The 27,672-nt window shown below is 42.8% G+C and overlaps 1 protein-coding gene across 6 annotated transcripts in view; it reads left to right on the top strand.

Annotated features, from left to right (window-relative positions):
• Positions 1-27,672, top strand: part of EXD2 (exonuclease 3'-5' domain containing 2) — a 91,084-nt gene that overhangs the window by 17,354 nt on the left and 46,058 nt on the right. The window contains exons 2-3 of one of the 6 annotated variants that reach the window (XM_063715597.1): positions 611-738; positions 22,447-22,668. The exons of 2 other annotated variants lie outside the window; for them this stretch is intronic. The gene's annotated coding sequence lies outside the window, so the exon portion shown is untranslated. Of the gene's footprint in view, positions 1-610; positions 739-22,446; positions 22,669-22,871; positions 23,116-27,672 lie in introns of those variants that run through there. 3 more of the 6 variants (XM_063715598.1, XM_054530238.2, XM_054530234.2) reach the window with 3 other exon arrangements.

Genomic DNA, 27,672 nt, shown 5'->3' on the forward strand with positions numbered 1-27,672 from the left:
GGAAACGCTTCCAAATATAATTTTTTGAAATACTCTTTTGCAATAGCTTTCCCAAAAAGCAATTGTTTCCCCACTTGTCAAATTATCAACCCTACCTTAAAGAAATGGAATTTTAAAATATCGCTTATTAGTATCTGTAAATAGCATACTACTGACAGCCACCTTATTATCATCAAAAAAGGCAACACAGTTTGAATGCTTGTCTTTTTGTCAAAGAAAAGTGCAAGTTATTTATAGATTCTATTTTTAATACTCTGACAAGAAAGACCAAGCAAACCTCTGAGTGAAGTCAAACATCTTCATCATCAATCACCATTTCATCATAGACTACTGTATTATAGATTCTGCTACGTAAAAGTCTTTTTTCTACAAAATTAGCATATTGATGTCATCCCTTAGGCACAAAAAATATAATATGGGGAAGCACCACTATCATTCCATCTGTGCTGTGGAACTCCTATGTCTCTCTCAAGATATTGAAATGACTCATAACCAGCTGGCATCCAGACCAAATAAGGATGCCAGTGTCTATCTGCATATTAAATACTAGCAAAGCTGAACTTCTTTTAGATTTAAAAAATATAAATAGAAATCTAACATTGCCTTCCAGTGCCCTAATGGATCATCATGCATACCCTGGACATGCCCATTCCACTCTGCTGTGGGACCCTTGTGTTAGAAAATGGGGTCACTGGACTATTTGTACTTCATTGTGGAGGAACATGAAGCCTAAATGAGGTCAGTAAATTGAAGTCAGAGAGGCCTGGGTTAGAACTTCCTAAAATGGCTCCATCATTCATCAGCTGAGTAGTCTTATACAAATTGTATAATCACTGTGCTTCTGTTTTTACATTTGTAGAGTAGAATAATATTGTAAAGTAGAGATAATGACACCTCATGGAACTGAGCAAGGATTACATAAAGTAATTTTGTTAATAGGACCATAATAACTTTTCTAAACCCTCAGAAATTGAGCATACTACCGAAGCTCTAGCCCTTAGCCTTGACCTCCCCATCTGCTTCACAAGGATCATGGAAGCCATGAGTTGAGGACTCCAACCAGGTCTCTCTGAGGCAGGGGGCGGGACTCAATTCCAGAGATAGGGCTTAGACACTGGACCAGATTGAGGGCTAGCTGAAATGGGGCCAGGGTGAAAGCAGTTTTCAATCAGACACATCCACCAGTATGCCATGTCAATTTACTGTTGCCATGGCAACACCCTGACATTACCACTCCTTTCCATGACAATGACCCAATGACACAAAAATTACTACCCCTCCCTTAGAAATTTCTGCATAAACCACCCCTTAATCTGCATGCAATTAAAAGTAGGTATAGGCGGGGCGCCATCATCCCAGCACTTTGGGAGGCTGAGGTGGCAGATCACCTGACGTCAGGAGTTTAAGACCAGCCTGGCCAACATGGCAAAACCTCGTCTTTACTAAAAATACAAAAATTAGCCAGGCGTGGTGGCGGGTGCCTCCCAGCTACTCGGGAGGCTGAGGCGGGAGAATCACTTGAATCTGGGAGGTGGAGATTGCAGTGAGCCGAGCTTGCACCACTGCACTCCAGCCTGAGTGACAGAGTGAGACTCTCTCTCTCCCCCCGCCAAAAAAAAAGTGGGTATAAATATGACTGCAAAACTGTCCTGGGCTGCTCCTCTGCCTGTGGGGGTAGGCTTGCTTGGAAGGAGCAGTCACAGAGCTGTAACACTGCCTCTGCAATAAAGCTACTTTCCTCTATCTCTGGCATGCCCTTGAATTCTTTCCTGAGCAAAGCCAAGAACCTTTGCAGGCTAAGATTCACTATGGAGCTCGCCTGCCCTGCGTCATCTCCACTGCAAAACTCCTTATCCAAGTACCATCTTATCCAAGAACCATCTCATGTTATTTTCTCATTTTATCTTTAACTCCTTCCATCAGTTATCCCCACTTTCTACTATACATTAATCCACTCCAGTGCTACTAACCTTTCTCCTTAAGTTGTTAAGTTTATCAAGTGTCTCCCAACATTGAAAAAAAATTTTTTAACTTAGGTAATAAGTTAAAATTCATATTTACCCCTTCTCCCAATCCCACATGTCCTCTGAGAGGAAACCATGATTAACAGTTTAGCATTTATATATTGTATTAGTCCATTTTTACACTACTATAAAGAGACACCCAAGACTGGGTAATTTATAAAGAATTTAATTGACTCATAGTTCCACATGGCTGGGGAGGCCTCAGGAAACTTACAGTCATGGCAGAAGGGGAAGCAGGCACGTCTTAAATGGAGGCAGGTGAGACAGAGTGTGTGAAAGAGGAACTGTCAAACACTTATAAAACCATCAGATCTCGTGAGAACTCACTATCATGAGAACAGCATGAAGGAAACCACCCCCATGATCCAATCACCTCCCACAAGTTCCCTCCCTCAACACGTGGGGATTCTGGGGATTATAATCCAAGATGAAATTTGGGTGCAGACACAGAGCCAAACCATCTATATCTACTTCATTGTTTTAAATTCCTGCATAGCATAGTGTCCCATAGTCAATAAATATCTCTTGAGCACACTGTTTTATGCCCTGATGATATGGCCTTGAACAAAGATGGATAATATTCCCTGCCCTTAAGAAGCTTATATTCTAAAGGCAGTGGGATACAGAAAGCAACTAAGGTAAACAAGTAAAAGTATATAATTTTTTTTTGAGACAGGATCTTGCTCTGTTGCCCAGGCTGGAGTGCAGTGGTGTAATCTCAGCTCACTGCAACCTCTACCTCCTGGGTTCAAGTGGTTCTCCTGCTTCAGCTTACTGAGTAGCTGAGATTACAGGTGTGTCCCACCATGCCAGGCTAATTTTGTATTTTTAGTAGAGACAGGGTTTCCCCATGTTGGCCAGGCTGGTCTCAAACTCCTGACCTCAATTGATCCACCCGGTTTGGCCTCCCAAAGTGCTGGGATTTCAGGCATGAGCCACCGCGCCTGGCATATAATATGTTTTTCCTCAGTCTCCCCAGTAGCTGGGACTACAGGCCTGCACCACCGCACCCACCTACTTTTTGTATTTTTAGTGGAGTTGAGGTTTCACCATGTTGGCCAGCCTAGTCTGGAACTCCTGGGCTCAAGCAATCTGCATGCCTCAGCCTCCCAAAGTGCACCACTGTGCCTGGCCTATAATATGTTAGATGGTGATAAGTACTATGGAATTTAAATAGGGTGGTTATGGAATATGTCACTGAGAAAAGTGACATTTGAATAAAGATTTAAGGGAGGTGAGGGCGAAGCACTCATGGATATCTAGGGAAGAGTTTTCCAAGCAGAGGAAACATTGAGTGCAAATGTCCTGAGGCAGGAGAATGCTTGCCATTGAGTCACAGTTGCAGTATCCATATATAGGCAATGCTAATACTTCTCAAATTCAGTCAAGGTCCTACCTGAATATATTGAAACCTAAAGACAAATTGTCAAGTCAATCATCACCAGCAATCACTACTATAAAACTATAAGGGAAATCAGAAGAGAGATTACCTTTTTTGTACACACATAAAAAGTTGGAAGAACATATGCATAGATGTTAGCGTGCTCATTTCTTTAAGCGTTCATGATGTCATAGTTGACATTTATAACTGTTGTTTACCACTATTCATTATTTTTTTTTTTTTCTTTTTTGAGATGAGGTTTCATTCCTGTCACTCAGACTGGAGTGCAATGGTGCGACCTTGGCATTTCCTTGGCAACCTTCACCTCTAGGACCCAAGCGGTTCTCCTGCTTCAGCCTCCTGAGTAGCCCATGCCCAGCTAATCTGTGTGTGTGTGTGTGATATATATATATTTTGTAGAGACAGGGTTTCACCATATTGCCTAGGCTGGTCTCCAACTCCTGAGCTCAAGTGATTCGTCCGCCTTGGCCTCCCAGAGTGCTAGGATTATAGGCGTGAGCCACCATGTTTGTTCTGCACTTATTATTTTCTTTATCTTCCACAAGAACCTCTTTTTCTGGTCTAGGTTCTTTACCTGGTTGGGGAACCAAACCTTCATTCCTGAAGGATCTAAATTTTCTTCAGCATTCTGCCTTTTTCTGGTTGCCTTAATTTTCCATTAATCTTTCCTGTTAAACATGGAAGTGCTCAGAGGCTTCCCAGAGAATCTCTTAGATTCAAGAGACACTCTTGGGTGCATGTCCTCATTGTGTAACAGAGACTCAATTCCCTTTCGGTAATTAGGATCAATCACTTCAGCCAGCTGAGCAATATCTTCTTGGCTATTGGTTTAGTGGCTCCTCAGAGCCCAAAATGGCCAGGTGGTATCTCAACTTCTCATTCAATGGAGCTAGTGGTGTGTTTCATGATAGAAGCATTTCTCTGTGGAAACAAAGTTCATCAAACCTGCAGAACTCAAAGTTGCAGAGGTGGGAAGTAAAAATCCCACAAGTTGGTTATTAGGTGTAAGAATGAGAAGTCACTTACATGTCCAACCATTTATTCCTGGACCCATGCATTCTGGCTGTGGGAGAAACAGCATGATATACGGGAATATATATGGAATTTTGTAAGACAGAACTTCAGTCTTTCAGGATGCTATCTCTTGACAGGTGCTGGTGCTGAAACCAAGCCATCAGTAGGCTAATCCATCATTCCACCCGGCTAGATGCTTCTGGGTAATGAGGCATGTGGAAAGATCATTTTTTCCTTTACATCATTGAATGTAGTTGCAAGATCTGCTTTTAAATCTTGACAATTGCAGCATTTATGTCATATCAGTGTCAGTCTCTGTTGATTATCTTTTCTCTTGAGAAGATGTGCTACATAGTTTTGTTTCTTCATATGTCAAATAATTTTGTTTATTTCTGAGACAGGGTCTCCCTCTGTCACCCAGGCTAGAGTGCAGTCATGCAATCATGGCTCACTGCAGCCTCAAACCACTGGGCTCAAGTGATCATCCCACCTCAGCCTCCTGAGTAGCTGGGATTACAGGTGTGTGCCGCCATGCTTGGTTAATTTTTTAAAATTATTTTTAGAGACGAGGTCACCCTATGTTACCCAGGCTGGTCTCAAACTCCTGGGCTCAAGCCATCCTCCTGCCTCAGCCTCCCAAAGCAGTAGGATTACAGGTGTAAGTCACCACACCCAGCCATTTGTCAAATAATTGAATTGTTTTCTGAACATTGCAAATGTTAAGTTGTGAACACTGGATACTATTACATTCCTTAAAGAGTTGAAACCAGTTGCAGTGGCACACGCCTGTAGTTCAAGCTACTTGGGAGGCTGAGACAGGATGATTGCTTCAGCCCAGGAGTGTAGTGTAGTGCACTATTATCACACTTGTGAATAACCACTGTATTCTAGCTTGGGCAACATAGGGAGACCCTGTCTCTAAAAAAAATAAAAAATAAAAAAAAGTGTTGATTTGTTGTTATATGTTTGTTTTAGCATGCTATTAATTTGGTTGGACTCATATTGCAAACTCTGACTCTGGGCTGCAGAGTGAATCTCAGCTCACTTATTTTATCTTTGGTTGGGTTACTTGCAGTGTACCCAAAGCATGTATGGCTCAGGGGTTCTCCAGATCTCCAGAAAGTTGAATAACTTTTTCTTCTTTTTCTTTTTTTTTTTTTTGAGACAGTCTCACTCTGTTGCCCAGCCTGGACTGCAGTGGCGCAATCTTGGCTGACTGCAACCTCTGCCTCTCAGGTTCAAGCAATTCTCCTGTCTCAGCTTCCCAAGTAGCTGGGATTACAGGCATGTGCCACCACACCTGGCTAATTTTGTCTTTTTTTAGTAGAGATGGGGTTTCACCATGTTGGCCAGGCTGGTCTCAAACTCCTGACCTCAGGTGATCTACCCGCTTTGGCCTCCCAAAGTGCTGGGATTACAGGTGTAATCCACCACACCTGGCCTGTTAGGTGTTTTTGTTTGTTTGTTTTTTAGCATGCCATTAATTTAGATGGACTCAAATTGCAAACTCTGACTCTGGGCTACACAGTAAATCTCAGTTCAGTTCTTTTATCTTTGGTTGGGTTACTTGAGGTGTACCATAAATATGTGTGTCTCGGGGGTTCTCCAGAAAGTTGAACAGTATTAAAATGCAAATAATATGGCTCTCCTTCTCTGGGTCTCTCCTTTCTTGAATTCCTTCTCACTGTCCAGCAGCTAGTTTTCCCCAATTCTTGCCTCTGTTTTTTCTGGCCAGAAATACTGTGGATTTTTTTAAAAGCAGTGTTTTAGCACCACAGGTAGCATTGACTGAAGCCTGCCCTCAAGCTAAAGATGGTAAAAGATGGAAAATTCACCCCATGCTATTGCTTTCTTTTAGATGTTAACTCCCTGTCAGAATCTATCTACTTTGGCTCATTCTCCGGTGCATTCAGAGAGTTATTTTCTGGTGTGTTTTGTCCAGTTTGTATTTGGTCCAGCAGGGGCTTAGTAGGACATACCATAAGTGAACTCCAGTAACATTTTCTCAAGCTGTCCATTTAACTACGGACACCAGGATCAATCAACACTGCCAAAGAGTCTCATATATTAGAACTTTCTGAATGCCACTTCATTCCTTTTGCTCATTATGATGCCCACATTGTATTTTTAATTTTTTATATGAAATTTTTATTTGAAAATAGTTTTAGGTTTACAGAAGACTTGCAATGAGAGTATAGAAAGCTTCCATATACCCCCACACCCAATTTCCTCTATTTTTTTTTTTTTGAGATGGAGTCCACTCTGTTGCCCAGGCTGGAGTGCAATGGTGTGATCTCGGCTCACTGCAACCTCTGCCTTCTGGGTTCAAGCAATTCTCCCGCCTCAGTCTCCCAAGTAGCTGGGATTACAGGCACCCGCCACCATTCCCAGCTAATTTTTGATTTTTGGAAGGATGGGGTTTCACCATGTTGGCCAGGCTGGTCCTGACCCCAGGTGATCTGCCCACCTCAGGCTCCCAAAGTGCTGGGATTACAGGCATGAGCCACTGTACCCGGCTTCCTCTATTATTAATATCTTATCTTAGTATGGTACATTTGTCACAATTAATGAACCACTATTGATACATTATTATTACCTAAAGTTCATACTTTACTCAGATTACTTTATCTCTTACATAATGTCCTTTTCCTGTTCCAGGATCTAATCAAGGACGTCACATTACATTTAGTCATCATGTCTCCTTAGGTTCTTCCTGGCTGTAACCGGTTCCCAGACTTCCCTTGCTTTTGATAACTTTGATGGTTTTGAAGAGTGCTGGTCAAGTATTTGGTAGCATGTCACTCAACTGGATTTTTTTTTTTTTTTTTTTGAGGCAGGGTCTCGCTCTGTCGCCCAGGTTGGAGGGCAGTGGCACGATCTTGGCTCACTGTAACCTCCTCCTCCTCTTCCCAAGCTCAAGTGATCCTCCTGCCTGAGCTTCCCAAGTAGCTGGGACTACAGGCACACACCACCATGCCCAGCTAATTGTTTTTAAAATTTTTTTATAGAGAGGAGGTCTCACTCTGTTGCTCAGGCTGGACTTGAACTCCTGGCTTCAAGTGATCCACCCACCTTTGCTTCCCAAAGTGCTGGGATTACAGGTGTGAGCCATATCTGACCTCAATTGAGTTTTGATTGATATTTATTTGATTGTTAGACTGGGGTTATGTGCTTTTGGGAGGAAAGCCATAGAGGTGAAATGCCATTCTCATGAAATCATATCAACTACACATACTGCCAGCATGACTTATCGCCTTGATAAGTAGTGTTTGTCAGGTTTCTACACTGTAAAGCCACTCTTTATCCCCTTCTTTTCATATTATACTCTGAAAGGGAGTCTATACATTGTCTCTTGACCCACATTGTCTTTTTCCTCTGTTACCCCAGGATCCCATCACCGCCATCAAAATCAGGGAACCCATCTCAACTATAACGTCTTCCTTTATCATATCTACCTACAGAAAACAGCGACCATAGCGTTTACAAGGACATTGGTGCCCATCCGCTAATGTATTTCTCAGTGCTTTAGTGAAGAGCATGTCCTCTGGGATCTCTTAGGTGATATAGTGAGAGGGTGGCCATTCATATATTATAGATTCACTCCAACATTTCTATCTCCTTAAACTTTGGGATTGCTTCTTCTAAATTATGCCACTAAGTTCTTGCATCTCAACACTACTGAAAGTAGCCTACTGCTGAAATAAAGTTTCAGGCAACCAACCAAGTAACTATTAGAGAGGTTTCCAGCTTCACAAGCTACACATTAAAACCAGAATTTGTGGTAAAAGCACCCATGCTAACAATTCAACCAAATCCAGTGTTACATTCTGTCTTCTTGGTCTGTTTCCTTCTTGGAAAGGAAGAATCCTCCCTTTCACATGTTCTTCACATTTCTGCAGATAAAAATTAGCAAAATATTGAAAGAATAAGTTATTTCTTCCCAGCCACACTGTGGAACATGCCGGGATCTAACCCTAGCTATAAATGTGGAGCTGTGGTTCTCAACTGGGGATGATTTGTTTCCCACAGTACATTTGGCAATGTCTGGAGACAATTTTGGTTGTCACAACTTGGAGGGGAAGGTGCTGCTGGATCTAGTGGGTAGAGGTCAGGAATGTTGCTAAATATCCTACAACACATGGGACATCTCCCACAAAGAATTATCCAGTCCAACATGTTGAGAAATCCTGATCTACAGTTAACAATGGGTGGTTGGAGTTAAAGTAGAGGAAAGTAGGCCGGGCGCCATGGCTCACACCTGTAATCCCAGCATTTTGGGAGGCCGAGGTGGGTGAATCACCTGAGGTCAGTAGATTGAGACAAGGCTGGCCAACATGGCGAAACCCCGTCTCTACTAAAAATACAAAAATTAGCTGGGCTTGGTGGTACACACCTGTAATCCCAGCTACTCAGGAGGCTGAGGCAGGAGAATCGCTTGAACCTGGAAGGCAGAGGTTGCAGTGAGCTGAGATCGCGCCACTGCACTCCAGCGTGGGTGACAGAGTGAGACTCCTTCTCAAAAGAAAGAAAGAAAGAAAAAGAAACTAGAGGAAAGTAGACATCCTTCAAATGATTAAATTTTTTTTTCTTTTTTATTTAGAGATGGGGTCTCGCTATATTGCCCAGGCTGGTCTCGAACTGCTGGTCTCGAACTCCTGGCCTCAAGGGTCCTCCCACCTTGGCCTCTCTTAATGTTGGGATTACAGGTGTGAGCCACCATGCCTGACAGAAATAACGTTATTCTAGTGCCTTTAAGGGAAGAAGGACTGCTTCTACTGGCCTTGTAGAAGTTTAGAGAGATTGGACATCGTAGAACTTCGACTTTCTTTGAGTCAACCCAATACTCCCATTCCCAGTTTCAGTGTTATGCCCTTCCCAGTCAGTGCCCTATCTTTCACTAGAGATATCTGGCAAGGATGTGAGATCAAATTATATTGTAACTCTGAAAATTGCACAATTAAATTTTATGTTTGATTTTTAGAAAGATAAGTCTGGAGGTACAGGAAATAAGGAATTCTTTTAGGGCTGCTGTAGAATTTTTGTACTCTGTGACTTGAACTGAATTTTGTTTGTTTGTTTGTTTGTTTTGCTTCTTTGCGACAGGGTCTCACTCTGTCTGTCGACCAGGCAGGAGTGCAGTGGTGCAGTCATGGCTCACAGCAGTCTTGATCTCCTGGGCTCAAGCGATCCTCCCACCTCAGCCTCCTAAGTAATGGAGACTACCAAAGAGTCTGGTACAAACCGGCCACCATGTGCAGTTAATTTTGTATTTCACTATGTTGCCCAGGCTGATCTCAAACTCGTAGGTGCAAGCAATCCTTCTACCTTGGCCTCCTAAAGTGTTGGGATTACAGGAGCGAGACACTGAGCCTGGCCTGAACTGAATGCTTAATAACCTGTACTTTTAATTTATAATAAGTTCCTCGGTGCATTCAAATAAAGCCATGAATAACCTAGAGTTGTTGTAGATATCATTGTCAAAGTCAAATGTGGCTCCTAATTACTTGCTTTAGTAGGCACTTTGACACAGTTGATTACAGATGATAAGTTGATTATTTGTGATGCCACTACATTCCATTTCCCATTGACAAGTGGCTCAACATTGCATTTGAGTTTAAGGATATGACCAAATAAACTCCTATAATAAATCCTATATCTGAAAGTCTGTTCCCTGGAACAACTCCTGGAAAACCATTTGCTGTATTAGTCAGGATTCAATGAAGAAATGGAAGCCATAGGAGTTATTTTTTTTCAATATAAAATGTATTAATTTTCATTGTGGTAAAATTCACATAATAAAATTTATCATCTTAACCATTTTCAAGTGTTCAGTTCAAGTAGTATGAAATATATTCATAGTGCTGTGCAACCATCACCACCATCCATCTCCAGAACTTTTCATTTTGTAAAACTGCAACTCTGTACCCATTAAACAGTAACTTCGGCCGGGAGTGGTGTCTCACACCTGTAATCCTAGCACTTTGGGAGACTGAGGTGGGCGGATCACAAGGTCAGGAGTTCGAGACCAGCCTGGCCAATATGGTGAAACTCCATCTCTACTAAAAATACAAAAATTACCCGGGCGTGGTGGCAGGCACCTATAATCAGTCCCAGCTACTTGGGAGGCTGAGGCAGGAGAATCACTTGAACCTGGGAGGCAGAGGTTGTAGTGAGCCGAGATCGTACGACTGCACTCCAGACTGGGGGACAGAGCAAGACTCCTTCTCAAAAGAAAAGAAAAAAAAACCCCGTAACTCCTCATTTCCCCTCCCCCAAGTCCCTGGCAACCACCATCCTACTTTCTGTCTCTATGATTTTTGACTGTCCTAACTTATATAAGTAGAATCATATAGTATTTGTCTTTTGGTAGCTGGCTTATTTCACTTAGCATAATGTCCTCAATGTTCATCCATGTGTCAGGATTTCTTCCGTTTTAAGGCTGAATAATATTCCACTGTAGGTATATACCACACTTTGCTTATCTGTTCATCTGTCAGTGTACACTCGGGTTGTTTCCACATTTCAGCTATTTTGAATAATGCTGCTATGAACACAGGCATGACAAAAACAAACATCTCTTCTTTGAGACCCTGCTTCTGACTCTGAATATATACCCGGAAGTGGAATGCTGGAAGGAACTGCCATATCATAGCAGTTATCTTTTTTTCTTTTTTTTTAAGATGGGGTCTTGCACTGTTGCCCAGGTTAGAGTGCAGTGGCATGATTACGGTTCACTGCAACCTCTGCCTCCCAGGCTCAAGTGATCCTCCCACCTCAGCTTCTCAAGTAGCTGTGACCACAGGTGCACAACACCACACCTGGCTAATTTTTTGTTTTTTTGGTAGAGGCAGGGTTTTGCTGTGTTACCTAGGCTGGCCTCGAACTCCTGGGCTCAAGCAATCCACCCGCCTTGGCCTCCCAAAGTACTGGGATTCCAGGTGTGAGCCACCCCTTCCCCCTGGCCAATCTTAACTGAGAAAATTAATATAAAGAATTATTAGAGATATCACAGGTACTGGAGAATTAAAAAGGGAAAATGGAACAAAGAAGTAGTGACTGTAAGAAGTAGACAGGGGAAATAAAAGGTCAAGATTGAGATTACTGGGACCAAACACTTGAAGGAGGAGCCCAGCTAATTTTTGTATTTAGAGTAGAGACCGTGTTTCACCATGTTAGCCAGGCTGGTCTTGAACTCACAACCTCTGGTGATCCACCTGCCTTGGCCTCCCAAAGTGCTGGGATTACAGGCATGAGCCACTGTGCCCAGCCCAGAACAATTTCTTTATAACCAGCACAGTTAGGCAATCATTGTTCAGATTACATACAACGACATGAGGGAGAAGCAAGAGTCAGGACATTTCACAGGTCTCTAGCTTTAGTAACAAAATGAAAAGTGGAGAGGGGGTAAAATGTATGTGGAGTAGGGAAGAGCTAGTTTGTAGGGGTTGTAAATATACCAACCCCAACAGAGTTGATATATTTAGAGAGCCTGGACTCTAATATAGCACAATTCAAAATGTGGCCTCTTTACTGGCCAGTCTGCAATTAAAAAAATTGTAGTAAAATACACATGAAGTAAAATTGTCCATTTTAACTTTTTTTGAGACAAGGTCTCCCTCTGTCACCCAGGCTGCAGTGCAGTGGCACGATCATAGTTCACTGTAGCCTCCTGGGTTCAATCAATACTCCCACCTCAGCCTCCTGAGTAGCTGGGACCACAGGCAGATGCCATCACTCCTGGCTAATTTTTTAAATTTTTTGTAGAGATGGGATGTCCCTATCTTGCCCAGGCTGGTGTTAAACTCCTGGGCTCAAGTGATCATCCCTCCTCAGCCTCCAAAAGTGCTGGGATTACAGGCAGGAACCACCATGCCCAGCCCCTTTTAACTATTTTTAAGCATATAGTTCAGTGGCATTAAGTACATTCACATTTGTTGTGCAACCATCACCACTGTCTCCAGATTTTTTTCATCATCCTAAACTGAAACTCTGTACCCTTTAAACACGAACTCCACCCTCCAGGCCCTGGTAATCACTATTCTACTTTTAGTCTCTAGGAATTTGTCTATTCTAGGTACTCCATATTAGTAGAATCATACAATATTTGTCCTTTTGTTCCTAGCTTATTTCACTTAGCATAATATCTTCAAGGTTTATCCATGTTGTAGCATGAGTCAGAGTTGCATTCCTTTTTGAGGCTGAGTAATATTTCATTGTGCATTTATTCCACATTTTATGCAATTTGTTACCAGTCCTCAACAAGATAAAAGCTTGTCGCAGAATGTAAAGCAACTATGTCACTAAACACCAGGTTTAGTTCCCTTAGCATTTTTGTAGGAAGATTTTCTTTTTCTCAATGAAGGAAGCAGAATGCTGAGTTACATTCTGGAGTGAGGTCCTTATCTCACTTTATCCTAGTACTCTGAATAGCACTGGTATAGTAAGTATTTAGAGATACAGCTTTGGACTGGAGATTTGAGAGTCATCATCCTACAAAAGAAAAAAATTCCAAACCTGGACTAGGATGCAATCTTTTTGCATGATGTAATTGAAAGCTTCCTTCTAGGAAGAAATTAGGATTTCTAGTAAAATGCCTACACAAATTTCTAATAAATTAATGGGATTAAAACTTCTAAGAAACCAGTCATCCACCCACTTACTTTTCAGTTAAGAGTCCAGTGAGTGACTTACCAAATAGTCTTTTCTTTTTTTTTTTTGAGTCGGAGTCTCGCTCTGTCGCCCAGGTTGTAGTGCAGTGGTGCGATCTCGGCTCACTGTAAGCTCCGCCTCCTGGGTTCACGCCATTCTCTTGCGTCAGCCTCCCGAGTAGCTGGGAATACAGGCACCTGCCACAACGCCCGGCTAATTTTTTGTATTTTTAGTAGAGACAGGGTTTCACCGTGTTAGCCAGGATGGTCTCGATTTCCTGACCTCGTGATCTGCCCGCCTCGGCCTCCCAAAGTGCTGGGATTACAGGCGTGAGCCACTATGCCCGGCCTTTTTTTTTTTTGAGGCAGTCTTGCTTTGTTGCCCAGGCTGGAGTGCAGTCGTGCAGCCTCGGCTCACTGCAACCTCCACCTCCCAAGTTCAAGCAATTATCCTGCCTCAGCCTCCCAAGTGTCTGGGATTACAGGCGTGAGCCACTAGGTCTGGCTAATTTTTGCATTTTTAGTAGAGATGGGGGTTTCACCATGTTGGCCAGGTTGGTCTTGAACTCCTGACCTCAGGTGATCCACCCCTCAGCCTCCCAAAGTGCTAGGATTACAGGTGTGTGCCACCACACCCAGCCTCTCTCTCTCCTTCTCTCTTTTCTCTCTCTCTCTCTCTCTCTGTCTCTCCTGCACCCCCCACCTCTCTGACAGGGTCTTGCTCTGTTGCCCTGGCTGCAGTGCAGTGGTGCCATTATACATCACTGTAACCTCAAACTCCTAGGCTCAAGCAATCCTCTCACCTCAGCCTCCCTAGTAGCTGGGACTACAGGTGCACATCACCATGCCCCGTTAATTAAAGTTTTTTCTGCTGTGATGGGATCTTGCTACGTTGCTCAGGCTGGGCTCAAGCAATCCTCCTGCTTTGGCCTCCCAAAGTGTTGGGATTATAGGCATGAGCCTCTACACCCCACCTGAAATCAACGTTCTGAATAGAACAGTGAGAAAGGGAAGTCAACAGAAACTTCTCAGAACAGAATTTATTTGTATATCTAAAGACGATAATATTTATTTATGTTACTCTTAGTTTTCTACAAGTTAGAGTCTATCTCTTCAGAATTGTTAAATACCTCAAAGACAATGAAAGGTATAAACCCCACAGAATCTGATAAATTGGAAAGGGATACTTAAAACAATGCAATTTTCCATTTCTCAATAATCTTTTGGTCCATTTCAAAGTCTTTTAGACTTTTCCCCCATATGCTACTATAGGCCTTGCTATGAGATGGTAATGAAATTTCCCCACAGGCTTATAGCAAAATTATCTGAAAAACTTTAACACTTGGCTTCTAACATTGGCTGTTGATTTAGGGGAGTCAAGCAGGAGTCTTGAAAGTAGGTATTTTCACTGAATTGGCATGTTTGTTATGGCACCCCATCCTTAACTAGACAAAGAACTATCTACCCTCTCCAGGAAATCAATCCTGAGTCTTCTGCACCAGGTAGTCATTTGGGAGCTAGGGAAGAAATCCAGTGGTCTAATGCTTCTGAAATAGACTTTGAACCAACTGTCCAATTTCAGCCCCCTCTTTATCCCTGCTTCTGGGGGTACCTGGTGCTGCCAATTCTTGAACCTTTGGTGGTTCTCTGGGGCAAATCTGGCTTGCTTTTGGCTATCCCCTTTGATAGATGGCAAGTCTGCTAATTCAGTTCACACTATCCTCCTGCTTTCCAGCTTCCAAAATGTTAATAATTTGATCTCCTCTACTGTCCTCTGAGAGACGGATTATATAAACAGACAGTAGCCAGACCATATATGACAATAGAACTCTGACCCACAACCTCTGCAATCAGCCAGCCTGGGCAGGGCTTTGTCAATGAGTCAGCTTCCCTATATTTTGCCCCTATTTTCAACACAGGACCAACCAGAGAAAGCCAAACCATTACACAAGAAGCCCAGCCTCTAGTTAGCCCACCTGCAGTTTCCCCATGACAATGATCTCCAGTCAGAGCATACCGAAGCCTTCCCCTTTTTTCACTACAGCATAAAGTGTTTCCACTCCCTGCCTGCCTTCAAGTCTCACCAAAGTATGGTGGTATGGTGGTGGACTCCCAACGACAGCAGCCTCTGCATAAATATCCTCTCTTCTTATCTGAGTGGTTTTCATCATTTTCCTTATCTTTTTGATTTTGAAGTTTTATGTGAAAGTACTTTTTTTAAACCATTGTTCTAGAGGGATTTTAGAAGGAGGTGGGTTGTGTGTGGTTCAATCTATCAGCTTTAACTGGAGATCTCTTTCTGTGTTCTTTCCTCTGTGACTAGATGTCAGCTGTCCATCCTCTACCCTCCACCTCCAGCAGGCCCAGAAGTCACCTTTGTATTTTCCTCTTGCAAACCTGGATGCAAAATCCAATATGTATTCAAATTCTTCCCAAGAATCCGCTGGATCAAAAGCATTAGAGAATGACATAGACTTTGCTGAACCTTACCTGTGGAAGATAGAAGATGAAGTTACATAACATTCACAAACCCCGTAGCAACTTAAATTCAACTCCCCAAACATTTTAAACATTTCTTTCTCCCCTAAAGTCTCTCCTCTGTAGATATCTTCTTTCCAATAATTTTGGAGCCTTGCTGATTCCTTTCTCAATCTTTGATTGACTCACTGAGCTTTCTAATTCCTTATCCTTTTACCCTACAAAGCAATTCAGCTCGGCACCTCATTTTGCCCCAAACACACCACTTATTACAGAAACAAAGAAGTTCTCTAAACCACCAAAAACCCTTCTCATTTGCTAACAAACATTCTTTCTTGTGTTTCCAAGTAGCTCCAGAGCTTCTTGAGTGCACAGACAATAGCTATATATTTTATAGTCTGTGTAGTACCTAATAATATTACCCAAATTTATAGACGAAAGGAATCAGTGGGTAGAAAGGATGGATAGAGTATCATCAGAAGGGCCGGGCGTGGTGGCTCACGCTTGTAATCCCAGCACTTTGGGAGGCCGAGGCAGGTGGATCATGAGGTCAGGAGATCGAGACCATCCTGGCTAACGTGGTGAAACCCTGTCTCTACTAAAAATACAAAAAATAGCCGGGTGTGGTGGCGGGCGCCTGTAATCCCAGCTACTCGGGAGGCTGAGGCAGGAGAATGGCGTGAACCCAGGAGGCGGAGCTTGCAGTGAGCCGAGATCGCGCCACTGCACTCCAGCCTGGGTGACAGAGCGAGACTCCATCTCAAAAAAAAAAAACAAAAAAAGAATATCATCGGCAGGGGCCAGGCACAGTGGCTCACACCTGTAATCCTAGCACTTTGGGAGGCTGAGGTGGGAGGACTGCTTGAGGCCAGGAGTTTGAGACTAGCCTTGGCTGCACAGCAAGACCTTGTCTCTACTAAAAATTAAAAAATTAGTTGAGTGTGGTGGTGCACTCCTGCAGTCCCAGCTACTTGAGAGGCTGAGGGGGAGGATTGCTTGAGCCCAGAAGTTTGAGGTTGCAGTGAACTAGGATCATGCCATTATACTTCATTCAGCCTGGGCAACAGAGCAAGACCCTGTTTCTTAAAAAAAAAAAAAAAAATCAATGGAAGGAAAGATTTTTCAGAAATAGTCTATCAGGCAGCGATTCCTCTAAATTTTGACCTCCATCATTATCTTCTACCTTTTTTGTGTGTCTTCAGTGCTGGGCATTGTATTAAATAGGTTTTAGTTGACTGGTGTGGCATGCATTTATCATTAATATCTTTTGTTTTCCATATCAGTTAGGGATTGGATTCTACCACTAGTAACATTGACTGCAGTGGCTTAAGAAAATTAGAGGTTTATTTTCCCATGTAAAAGAAGTACAGGCTGAGTGCGGTGCCTCACGCCTGTAATCCCAGCACTTTGGGAGGCCGAGGCAGGTGGATCACGAGGTCAGGAGTTTGAGACCAGCCTGGCCAATATGGTGAAACCCTGTCTCTACTAAAAATATAAAAAATTAGCCAGGTGGGGTGGCATGCACCTGTAGTCCTAGCTACTCAGGAGGGTGAGGCAGGAGAACCACTTGAACCTGGGAGGCAGAGGTTGCAGTGAGCCGATATTGTGCTACTGCACTCCAGCCTGGGCAACAGAATGAGACTCCATCTCAAAAAAAAAGAAGTTCAAAGTTCAGAGGTAGGTTGCTCGGGGTTAGTATGGAAACTACAGAAGGCATCAGGGATCCAGGCTACATCTACCTCTCCACTCCGTCTTCCTAAGCACCTGGATTTCATTTTAAATTGCCACTGTGATGGCAGAGAACTGTTGGAGCTTCAGCTATCAGGTCTTAGTATAAGCAAGGAAGAAGGGGAAGGGCAATGACAAAAGGCAAAAGAGGCCTTGTGGGAGTTGTCTCTCCCCTCATTATTTATGAGACAGAATCTCTATCTACCAGGCTAGAGTACAGTGGCGCAATCATGGCTCACTGGGAGCCTTGCCCTCCCCGGCTCAAGCAATCCTTCCACCTTGGCCTTCCGAGTAACTAGGACTACAGGCACACACTACCATGCCCAGCTAATTTTTTACTCTTTTGTAGAAACGGGGTATCCCTATGTTGCCCAGCCTGGTCTTGAACTCCTGGGCTCAAGTGATCCTCCTGTCTTGGCCTCTCAAAGTGCTGGGATTGCAGGCATGGGCCACCACACCCAGCTCTGTCCTCTTCATCCCCTTTTTCTTTTCTTTCTTTCTTTTTTCTTCTTTTTTTTTTTTTTTTTTTTGAGACAGAGTCTCTCGCTCTGTCACTCAGGCTGGAGTGCAGTGGTGCAATCTCAGCTCACTGCAACCTCTGCCTCCCAGGTTCAAGTGATTCTCATGCTCCAGCTTCCTGAGTAGCTTGGATTACAGGTATGTGCCACCACATCCAGCTAATTTTTGAATTTTTAGTGGAGATGGGGTTTCACCATGTTGGTGGTCTTGAACTCCTGACCTCAAGTGATCCGCCCGCCTTGGACTTTCAAAGTGCTGGGATTACAGGAATAAGCCACCGTGCCCAGCCTGTCCCCTTTTTAGAAACATTACCAAAAGTCCCATGCAAAAACTTTTGCTTATAACTAATTAGCCAGAACTTAGTCACATGGCCACACCTACTCCTAATGAAGACAGAAAATTGTATTTTGTAAATGCAATTGTTTAATGCCCCCTAAGTGGAAAGGGAGAATGGATACTAGGTGGGCAACTAGCACTTCCAGCCACAGTTCCTCATGAATTTTCTGCACATGATGTCCTATGAATCCCTAGCCCAGTGCTTGACATCAGGTTGTCCTTGGAATGAATAAACAAATGAATAAAGTATTTTAGATAGTTCACACAATAACCTTTTTTTTTAAAAAAAAAATCAATTGACTTTATTTCTAGAGCAGTTTTAGGTTTACAGAAAATTTGAACAGAATGTGCAGAGAGCTCCCACATACCTCCCCTCACCACATGCAGTTTCATCTATTATTGACATCTTGCATGGGTGTTGTACATTTGCTACAAAATTATATTGATACCTTATTAGCCAAAGTTTATAGTTTACATTAGAGTTCACTCATCATGTTGCACAGTTCCATAGGTTTTGACAAATGCGTATTGTCATGTATCCACCATTACCGTATCACACAGAATAGTTTCACTGGCCTAAAAATCCCCCCTTGCTCCAGCTATTCTGCCTTTCCTCCTCCCCTGGAATCCCTGGCAACCATTGATCTTTTTACTATCTCTACAGCTTTGCCTTTTCCAAAATGTCATATTGTTGGAACCATACGGTATGTAGCCATTTCAGACTGACCTCTTTCACTTAGCAATATACATTTAAGGTTTCTCCATATTATTTTTTGCAGCTTGATAACTTCTTTCTTTTTAGTTCTGAATAATATTCCATTGTAAGGATGTACCAGTTTGGATATTCTTTCACCTACTGAAAGACATCTTGGTTGTTTCCAGCTTATAAATAAACCTGCTGTCAACATTCATGTGCAAGTTTATGTGTGGTCCTAAATTTTGGTAAATACCCAAGGGTGTGGCTGCTGGATTGCATGCTGAGACTATCTTTACCTTTATAGGAAACTGCCAAACTGTCTTCAGAAGTGGCTATACCATTTTGCATTCCCAACAGCAATGAATGAGAGTTCCTGTTGCTCCACATCCTTAGCAGAATTTGGTGTTGGCAGTGTTTTGGATTTTAGCCATTGTTTAACCTCTGCTCCCGAGACTCAAGCGATCCTCCCACATCTGCCTCCCGAGTAGCTGGGACCACAGGTGTGTGCCACCACGCCCAGCTAACTTTTGTATTTTGGGTAGAGATGGAGTTTTGCCATGTTGCCCAGAGCGGTCTTAAACTCCTGGGCTCAAGTGAGCCACATGCCTAAGTCTCTCAAAGTGCTGGGATTACAGACGTAATTTCCAAGTACATGGAGTTTTAAAAATAATCCTTTCTTTCCCTTCCTTCATTTCCTTCCTTCCTTCTTCCCTCTCTCCCTCTTTCTTTCTTTCTCTCTCTCTGTCTTTCATTCTCTCTCTCTCTCTCTCTTTCTTCTTCTTTTTTTTTTTTTTGATGGAGTCTCGCTCTGTTGCCCATGCTGAAATGCAGTGGCATGATCTCGGCTTACTGCAACCTCCGTCTCCCGAGTTCAAGCAGTTCTCCTGCCTCAGTCTCCCAAGTAGCTGAGATTACAGGCATCAGCCACTGTGCCTGGCTAATTTTTGTATTTTAGTAGAGACAGGGTTTCACCGTATTGGCCAGGCTGGTCTTGAACTCCTGACCTCAGGTGATCCACCTGCCTCAGCCTCCCAAACTGCTGGGATTACAGGCATGAGCCACCGCACCCAGCCTCATTATTGATTTCTAACTTAATTGCAATGCAGTCAGAGAATGTGATCTGTATGACAGCAATTTTTGCAATTTGTAAAAAGTTGCTCAATAGCCTACATTTTAAAAAAATTATTTGATTTAAAAAACAGCAACCTGTTAATCAATGGCCTAAATAAAAATTAATTTTCTTAAATCTTCCCTGTAAATGTGAGAACAATTTGTGTTTTCACATCGTTGAGGACATAGTTCTTTCCTTTGTCTTCCTCAGGAATGGAGGGTTCTATACATAGTTCTATACATGCTCCTTAGAAAAGGTTAATTAATTATGTCAGACATTCCCATAATGACTGGTGATTCTTGGATGTCTTCTCATATTTAAAAGTGAGAAACTGTATTTTAAAAGCTGATTAGAAATTCTGTATGCACAGATGAGTCATGTTGACTGGGCCTTAATGTAGAGTGATTGCTTGTGAATCCAGTCAGCTCTTTATGAAATCCTCCAAATGTCAATATTTTGCTATTCTTTTTGTTTTTAATTTTTAATTTTTGTGGGCGCACAGTAGATGTACATATTTATGGGGTACATGAGATATTTTAATGCAAGCATACAATGTATCTGCCATTCTAATCTAATTTCTATCTTTTAAAATTGTATCTTTTTTTTTAGTTTGGTATTATGTCCTTTCCTGTTCTTTCTTCTTTGGGTTAACAAACTTTTCACTCCTTTACTATCATTTTTAAAAAACCCTTTTATCGAAGTATATATGAATCCAGAAAAGTGCTCACAAATATAACCTGAACACACATGTAAAGCCGCACTCAGATTAAGAAATAGAACATTATCAGCACTTCGTGAACCTCCTCATGTTCCCTTCCAGTTATTACTACCCTAAGATTAATCACTATATACAGTGACTTCTAATAGCAGGAATATTTGGGTAGTTTCCAGTTTGGGGCTGTTGAAAGTATGGGTATGAGCTTTTTTTTGGTACATGTCCTTTTGGTGAATACATGCAGACATTTCAGTTGGATATATATAACTAGGAGTAAAATTGTTTTTTGTTGTTTTTGTTTTCGAGACAGAGTCTAGCTCTGTCACCTATGCTGGACTGCAGTGGTGTGATCACAACTCACTGCAGCCTCAAACTCCAGGGATCAAGAGGTCCTCCTGCCTAAGCCTCTGGAGTAGCTGGGACTACAGGTGCGCACCATGATGCCCAGCACTTTGGGAGGCTGAGGTGGGAGGATCGCTTGAGGCCAGGAGTTCAAGACCAGCCTGGGCAACACAGTGAAAATCCCTAAAGTGCTGGGATTACACATTGAGCCACTGTGCCCCAGCTAGGGGTGAAATTGTTGGAACAAAGTCTTCACATATTCAGCTTCAGTTGATACCGCCAAACAGTTAAACAAAGTGATTGCATCAATTTATGTTCCCTTCAGGAGCATATGAGAGTTGTGGTTGCTCCACAATCTTGCCAATACTTGATATTTTCTCTTTTTCATTTAGCTATATCTCATTGTGGTTTTAATTTGCATTTCCTCTTTATCTTTTGTTTTTTAAGTGTTTCAAGATGGAGCAGATAAAAATTCAGGGAGTTAATCCTCTATAATAGCTGGAAATTTCCCCCATGGGTACTCATTCAATGGAATTTAAAACATTTGCCCCTGTATTGAAGGCAATATAGTATAAAGGATGGGGCCACATGCTCTGCAATCAGACATATGAGGTTTGATTCCTAACTCTGGTGCTTACTTGCTGAATTACCTTGAGGAAGTTATTTAACCTTTTTCTATTTTATGTAAAATGGCACTAATAATAGTACTGCCTCACAGGATTGTTATGGGGATTAAAAGAGAAAAAATAAGTAAAATGCTTTGCAAAGTTCCTAGCAACAGGTGAGCACAAAGTCAACAAATGGTAGCTATTATTATACCTTATATTGGTTATTTATGCACATCTCATTTCTCCTTCTGTTTTACACATTCCATGAGAAAGGAAAAGCATGCATGTAGCACACATTAACTGCTTCACATATAATTGCTAATAAAGACTGATTGGATGAACGATTTAATATATAAACAGAAAGTACTGTGGTTATCGCTATAAAAGATGGCATAGGTTGGGCATTCACGCCTGTAATCCCAGCACTTTGGGAGGCCGAGTTGTGAGGTTCGCTTGAGCCCAAGAGTTCGAGACCAGCCTAGGCAACGTAGGGAGACAGTCTCTACCAAAAAAAAAAAAAAAAAAAGGAGGGTACATAAAATTATTATAGTGGCTATAGGATAATGTGTACTGCTAATGAAGACTACATTATTTAAATACAGTGTCTTTCCTTCTATTTACTGTTATCGTTTAACAGAAAAACAGTACGCAGGATACTAAAGAATGAAAATTCGATGTCCCATATTACATTTGTGAGAGTTCTGGAGGTTTCTCCCTTCAAAGCCAAAACCAAAACACAAACATACCATCCCAGTAACAAATGCGTCACTTTTCCGAGGAAGACGTTAAGCCCTTCCAATTTTAACAGATCCTTTGTTCAACAGAGGAGAGAGACTGGGTAGGCATCACCTGCCCCAGTAGCTTCCGTACAAGATGGCGTTGCCCGTTCCCACACCCCAGCTGGGATTACGTCCTCCAGGCCTGCCGCAGGAACGGAAGTGGTTACGGCTGTAGTGAATCCGGGTGGGTGCGCGCAGGCGGCCGCACAGGTTCCAGGTCTGTAACGTGAGTCCGCTGCAGGTGTGCGGCCCAGTCCGAGACAGCAGGTAAGTGAGGCTCAGAAGCCGGCGAGGCCTTGCACCAGGATTGTGCGCGGGGCAGGGGGTGCTTCAGTGCAGATCAAGAGGGGTCGTGGAGCGGGGGGATATTACCGTGTACGGGGGTGACATTGCGGGGACCCCGCTGTCCCGGAGCGAGTTGGCCCTGCCCCTCTCCCCGCCCCTCGGCGTGACCCCCTCGCCCCCGTTGCACACGGCGGGGCGGTTCAGCACCCAGGTGCGCAAGGAGGGCCTCACGCCTGCCCGCGTCCTCCCACGCCGTCCTTGGGCCTCTCCTTCCGACCCCCTTACCCTCTCCCTGGGAGACCCTACCAGACCTTGGAGGCTGCGTGTCCCAGTCAGCTAAAAGGGAGGCCCCGCCCGCGGCACCTGGTAGCTCCTCGGGCGCTGCGGGTTCGACGCGGCCACAGCTGCTGTTTTCTCCCCTGGATTCGTGTGAGCCGCCACCCCCGCTACCATCCCTGTCCTCCCAGACCACACCCTGCTCTGGGCCTTGCCGGGAGCCACCCCTTTCGCTTTTCACATCCCTGGATGGATCAAAACTAAGAACCTTAGTCATTATTTATTACAAAATTGACATCTGCTCCTTAAAATACAAACAAACCCATCCCTCGATAAGCTTTTGATATGATTCCAACATTCAAACTCCTTTATATACCCTCTCCTCAAAAACACAAAATTGAAATTATACTTTATTTATTTTCTTAGTTCTGTTCCAAGGATAGAAGGAATTGAAAGGTTTTGTTAATCATAGGAATTAGGAAGTGCGGGTCGGGGCGCAGGGGGAAGATGGATTAAATTTGGTCAAGTTGAGCTTGTTTTAAAAATGTATTTTTAAAATATTCTAGTTATAGTCCGTGCATAAAGCCTTGTAACAAAATTATGTAAAAATTTTAAACAAGACATCTTTCTTAGCTTGATGTTCTTGGTGGTGAGGGTGGGGAGTGTGGAAGACAGATCCTCTTTGATTTTTTTTTTCCATCTCCACCTTCTTTACCAGTCCCTTTCCCACAAAATAAGAACTGTTGTCAGTTTGTGTGTATTTTTCTTTGCATTTATTTGACAAGTGTGTGTACGTATAAGATGTATGTTTGTAAGATTTCGCTTTAAACTTTTACAAATATGTGTGTTTTATGCATTACACAACTTGACGTTTTATGCTTAAAAACGGGTCTTGGAATTTTTTCTTTGTCAGTACGCAGAGATCTACCTGTTCTTTCTACTTGCTGTGTAAATTCCAAGGTTATGTAAGATTCCATAGATTGTTTCCAGTTTTTCATTGTTAGACACAGTGTGGCGGAGAACATCCTTCCCACACACCTCTGTGTGCCCATGTGAGAGCATTTCTCAAGGGTGGGTACCTGCAGGTGGAATTGCTGGGTGGGAGAGTATGGGGATTTAGGAATGCCAAACTGCCACCCACGGTGGATAATAGTTTCCTCCATGTTCTTTTTTTTTTTTTCTTTTTTTGAGGCAGAGTCTTGCTCTGTTGCCCAGGTTGGAGTGCAGTGGCGTGATCTCGGCTAACTGCAGCCTCTGCCTCCCAGGTTCAGGCGATTCTCCTGCCTTAGCCTCCCGAGTAGCTGGGATTACAAGCACCCGCTACCACGCCTGGCTAATTTTTGTATTTTTAGTAGAGACGGGGTTTCACCATATTGGCCAGGCTGGTCTCGAACTCCTGACCTAGAGTGATCCGCCTGCCTCGGCCTCCCAAAGTGATGCGATTACAGGCGTGAGCCACCGTGTCTGGCCCCCCTCATGCTCTTTTGATCATTTAATGGTATCAGTCTTTTTTGTTTTTGCCAATCTGATGGATGGAAAAGTGATTTCTCATTGCTGTTTTAATTTGCATTCCCCTGATTACTATTGAGATTGAACATCTTCATGATTGTCAGCCATTTGTATTTCCTCTTTTGAGAAACATCTCTTTCTATTAGATTGTCTTTTCCTTATTGATTTATAATAGTATTTTATATGTTCTGGATTTTTATCTTTTGTTACTTATATGTGTTTATAATATTTACTCCCTGCTTATTGCTTTTTTAAGTTGTTGCTTGTCTTTTAACTATATGGCATCTTTGTTGAAACAAAGTTTAAAATTTTAGGTTTTAATTTATCAGTCTGTTCTGTGTGTGTTTGTATTTTGTGGCTATCATTCCCAATCCGAGTGGGTCTTAAATCGCAGATTTTTGCTCTTGGGGTTATTTGGCAATGTCTATAAACGTTTTTTGTTTGTTCCTCTAGGATGGTGCTGCTATTGGTTATCTAGTGAGTAAAAGCGAGGGGTGCTGCTAAACATCCTACAGCACCTGGTGAACATCTTACAGCGCACGAGAAAGCTTTCCACATGAAAGAATTTCACCAGCCAAAAATGTCAATTGTGCTGAAGTTGAAAAATCCTTCTCTGCTTTTAGAGAGAGGAGGGTTTTCTCCTAAAGCTCTGTTTTCTCCTAGAAGTTCTTCTTGTGGGAATAGTTTTTTTTCTTTAATTCCTCTGGAATTGTGTGTGTGTAATTGTTGTTTTCCAAACACTGTCACCTCGAATAGTCAGTCCATTCTTTTTTTTTTTTTGAGTCGGAGTCTCGCTCTGTCGCCCAGGCTGGAGTGCAGTGGCGCGATCTCAGCTCACTGCAACCTCCGCCTCCCGGGTTCACGCCATTCTCCTGCCTCAGCCTCCCGAGTAGCTGGGACTACAGGTGCCCACCACCTCGCCTGGCTAATTTTTTGTATTTTTAGTAGAGATGGGGTTTCACCGTGTTCGCTAGGATGGTCTCGATCTCCTGACCTTGTGATCCATCCGCCTCGACCTCCCAAAGTGCTGGGATTACAGGCGTGAGCCACCGCGCCTGGCCTAGTCAGTCCATTCTTGAACCATTAATCCAAAATGCCACACTTACCATGTGCTAATTTCTTTTTTTTCTTTTTAATTTTTATTTGTAGAGATAGAGATGAGTCTTGCTATGTTGCTTAGGCTGGTCTCAAACTCCTGGCTTCAGGAGATTCTCCCCACTCAGCCTCCCAAAGTTCTGGAATTACAGACATGAGCCATCTTGCCTGGCCTCATGTACTCATTGATCATACAGGATCTGTTTCTAGACTGTTTTCTGTTCTATGGCATACTTTTCTATTTTGCTGGACCAATACCACAACATCGTATATTAAACTATATGTTATATGTTGACATCTAATAGGGTAAATACTCCATCATGATTATTATTTTATTGGAAGTCATATACTATATCAGCTCATGTACTCTCATTTAAAAAACAATATTTTTGGTTATTATTATTTTCCAGATTAATTTTACAGTCAACTTGTCAATTTTTTTTTCTTTTAAGAGATGGGAGCTGGGCGCGGTGGCTCACTCCTGTAATCCCAGCACTTTGGGTGGCTGAGGCGGGCGGATCACCAGGTCAAGAGTTCGAGACCAGCCTGGCCAACATGGTGAAACCCCATCTCTACTAAAAATACAAAAATTAGCCGGGCATGGTGGTGTGTGCCTATAATCCCAGCTACTCAGGAGGCTGAGGCAGGAAAATCACTTGAACCCAGGAGGCGGAGGTTGCAGTGAACTGAAATTGCACCACTGCACTCCAGCCTGGGTAACAGAGCGAGACTCCGTCTCAAAAAAAAAAAAGAGAGATGAGGTCTCACTCTGTCACTCAGCTGGAGTGCAGTAGCAGCCTTGACCTCCTGGGCTCAAGTAATCCTCCTGCCTCAGCCCCCCAAGTAGCTGGGACTACAGGTGTGTACCACCACACTGGCTAATTTTTGTATTATTTATAGAGATGAAGTTTCACCATGTTGCGCAGGCTGGTCTGGAACTCCTGGGTTCAAGTGACCCACCCGCTTTGGCCTTCCAAAATGCTGGGATTACAGGTGTGAACCACCACGCACAGCTTTATGGCTTTATTGAGATGTAATTCACATACCATACAATTCTTCAAAGTGTACAATTTAATGATTTTAGTATATTCATAGAGTTGTGCAAACATCACCATAGTCTAATTTTAGAACATTTTTATCACCCCAAAAAGAAACCCATACCAATTAGCAGTCACTCCCTATCCCTGATTCCAGCCCTAGGCAACCACTAATATTTCTGTCTTTCTAGATCTGGGTGTTTTGTGTAAATGGAATCATACAATGTGTGGTCTTTTGTGACTGGCTGCTTTAACTTAGGATAATGTACTGAAGATTCTTCCATGCTATAGCATGTTTCAGTCCCTCCTTCTTTTTATTACTGAATGAAATTTCATCCTATGTTATATTTGTTTTGTAGGGCTGTGGTCAAAGTAACACAAACTGCTGACTTAAAACAACAGAGGTTTATTCTCTCACAGTTAAGGAAGCTAGAAGTTCAAAATTAAGGTCTCAGCAGGGTTGTGCTCTTCCTGAAGGCTCTAGGGGAGAATCCTACCTTGCCTCGTCTAGTTTCTGGTGGTTGTCGGCAGTCCTTGGCATTTCTTGGTTTGCAGTTGCACAACTCCAGTCTCTGCCTCTGTCTTCAAATGGTCACCTTCCCTGTGTGTCTGTCTGCACATTGGATTCCCTTAGTGTAAGCCTGTTTCTTCTCCTCCTCCTGTAAGGACAGAAGTCATAGTTGATTAAGGGCCCACCCTACTTGAGTATGACCTCATGTTAACTTGATTACATCTGCGAAGACCCTATTTTCAAATAAGGTCACATTCACAGGTACTGGGGGTTAGACCTTCAACATATCTTTTTGGGGAATACAATTCAACTCATACGGAGCTACATTTTATTTATCTGTTCATCAGCTAATTGACATTTCGGTTGTTTCCACTTTTGGGCTATTATGAATAGCTATGAACTTTAGTACGGGCATGTGTTTTCATTTCCCTTGGGTATATACCTGCCAGTGGCATTGCTAGGTTATATAACTGCCAGACTGTGTTCCAGAGCAGCTGCACCATTTGACATTCCCACCAATAATGCATGAGATTTCTAATTTCTTCACATTATTGCCAG

This window comes from Pongo abelii, chromosome 15 (genome assembly GCF_028885655.2).
Source record: "Pongo abelii isolate AG06213 chromosome 15, NHGRI_mPonAbe1-v2.0_pri, whole genome shotgun sequence".
Taxonomy (NCBI): Eukaryota; Metazoa; Chordata; class Mammalia; order Primates; family Hominidae; genus Pongo; species Pongo abelii.